At 54.6% G+C, this 2,500-nt stretch overlaps 1 pseudogene; it reads left to right on the top strand.

The window, feature by feature from the left end:
• LOC143261883 (large subunit ribosomal RNA) overlaps positions 1-2,500 on the top strand; it is a 7,098-nt pseudogene that overhangs the window by 1,664 nt on the left and 2,934 nt on the right.

The raw sequence follows: 2,500 nt of genomic DNA, 5'->3' as shown, positions 1-2,500 counted from the left end.
TCCGCTAAGGAGTGTGTAACAACTCACCTGCCGAAGCAACTAGCCCTGAAAATGGATGGCGCTGAAGCGTCGCGCCTATACTCCACCGTCAGTGGTATGTGTGAAGCGGGGCAATTTATTGTCCTCTATGAAGCTCTGACGAGTAGGAGGGTCGCGACGGTGTGCGCAGAAGGGTCTGGGCGTGAGCCTGCCTGGAGCCGCCGTCGGCGCAGATCTTGGTGGTAGTAGCAAATACTCCAGCGAGGCCCTGGAGGACTGACGTGGAGAAGGGTTTCGTGTGAACAGCCGTTGCACACGAGTCAGTCGATCCTAAGCCCTAAGAGAAATCCTATGTAGATGAGGTGTCCTAAGACGTTAAACACTTGTAAAAAAAACGCAGCTATTTTATTATTTTTTTTATTATTATATAAATCGCAGCATATTTTGTTATTATATACATGCACAAAAAACACCCATTGGGCGAAAGGGAATCCGGTTTCTATTCCGGAACCCGGCAGCGGAACCGCATACCATTCGGGCCCTCGTAAGAGTGTTCGTCGGGGTAACCCAAAATGACCTGGAGACGCCGTCGGGAGATCCGGGGAGAGTTTTCTTTTCTGTATAAGCGTTCGAGTTCCCTGGAAACCTCTAGCAGGGAGATAGGGTTTGGAACGCGAAGAGCACCGCAGTTGCGGCGGTGTCCGGATCATCCCCTCGGACCTTGAAAATCCAGGAGAGGGCCACGTGGAGGTGTCGCGCCGGTTCGTACCCATATCCGCAGCAGGTCTCCAAGGTAAAGAGCCTCTAGTCGATAGATTAATGTAGGTAAGGGAAGTCGGCAAATTGGATCCGTAACTTCGGGATAAGGATTGGCTCTGAGGAGCGGGGCGTGTCGGGCTTGGTCGGGAAGCGGGTCTGGCTGACGTGCCGGGCCTGGGCGAGGTGAACGGCTCTCGTGGCTGGGATCCGAGCTCGGTCCCGTGCCTTGGCCTCCCGCGGATCTTCCTCGCTGCGAGGCTTCCGTGGCGTTTCCCATCGGTGCGGTCGTCCTCTTCGGCCGCCATTCAACGCTCAGCTCAGAACTGGCACGGACTAGGGGAATCCGACTGTCTAATTAAAACAAAGCATTGCGATGGCCCCCACGGGTGTTGACGCAATGTGATTTCTGCCCAGTGCTCTGAATGTCAACGTGAAGAAATTCAAAAAAGCGCGGGTAAACGGCGGGAGTAACTATGACTCTCTTAACTATGTCTCTCTCCCCACACCACCTTAATGACGGGCAATATGCCACTTTCTGCAGCCAAAGTTGCTGTTGGGGGGGGTTTTAGCCGGTAGTCCGGAAACGGGAGTCCGGCACACCCCTCTCTGACAACAGAGGGAGTGCATAAATGCATTTCCCCCCCTAGGCAAAAAAAAAAAAAAAAAAAAAAAATAGCCAAATGCCTCGTCATCTAATTAGTGACGCGCATGAATGGATTAACGAGATTCCCATCTGTCCCTATCTACTGGCGGTGGCGGTCTGTGGCCACCCAGGGCGGGAGATAACCCCCGAACTAGCCCTCGCGTAGGAGGGTTGATCGGCCGAGTCGATGGGTGTATCGGCGATGAAGGCATTAGAGACCGTCAGTGCGTCGTACATGTAGTACTTCGCATAATGGCGAGGCCCTGATTTAGCATACGGGCTGTGGCGTGTTCTTTGTACAGCACTGTATGTGCTGTATGACTTCCGACTGGGGAACTGTTGTCACTCGTGGCATCAGTTCCCCAGTTTACGTTAAACGGTTTTTCAGACCGTTTTTCGTGGGCGGAACACGCCACTAGACAACACTCCGCTGGGCTCAGGAATACATGGGATGCAATCAATCCCCTGGGCAACCCAGGCCGCAAGGGGCAAACGTGCCCTAGCCACACTTGAGCCTCCACGAAAAAGGTACCGCTGGATAGCTCGTGTTCTTAAATACGCAGCGAACTGAACGAAGTGTGGTGGAGAGGAAGAGGCAGCCTCTCCGACTGCTGTCTCCCACGTGTTTGCCGTGCGTGGCGACCCTTGTCGTCGGAAAAGAGGATCCTGGGATCTGAGGGGGCCCTCTCCTGCGGGTGAGACGTCCCCAACACGTACCTTTGGCCTCTGCTTCGGCTAGATGGGCGGCTGGACGAGAAAAGCAGCCCTGGTCCAGTCAATCGGCTTGGAACGACCACACGCTTCGGGCAAGTGGGTTCTGCTGGGCGAGGACGCGGGCTGGGTAAGGAAACCGACCCAGCCAGCAGACTATATTCGGTGCGTAGCCCTAACCCAGCCTTTGGCGGGTTCCAAATTGTGTGGGTCGGTGGTGGCCGGGGAGCGCACTGGATGAAAGACCAAGACACATTATGGGTCTGAATAAAAATAATGAACAAAAAACTAAGCGTCCAAAGACGACGGGTCCAGCTCCTACTCGGAGTGAAGCCGTCGCCGCAGACGCGGGAACTGCAAATGCAGCTGTCAGTCCCCCCGCGTCTGTGAGAAAGACAAGATCCGGGA

The sequence above is a fragment of the Megalopta genalis genome, unplaced genomic scaffold (assembly GCF_051020955.1).
Source record: "Megalopta genalis isolate 19385.01 unplaced genomic scaffold, iyMegGena1_principal scaffold0074, whole genome shotgun sequence".
Classification (NCBI taxonomy): Eukaryota; Metazoa; Arthropoda; class Insecta; order Hymenoptera; family Halictidae; genus Megalopta; species Megalopta genalis.
Note: the sequence above shows the minus strand (reverse complement) of the source record. Positions and strands in the feature narration are given on the sequence as shown.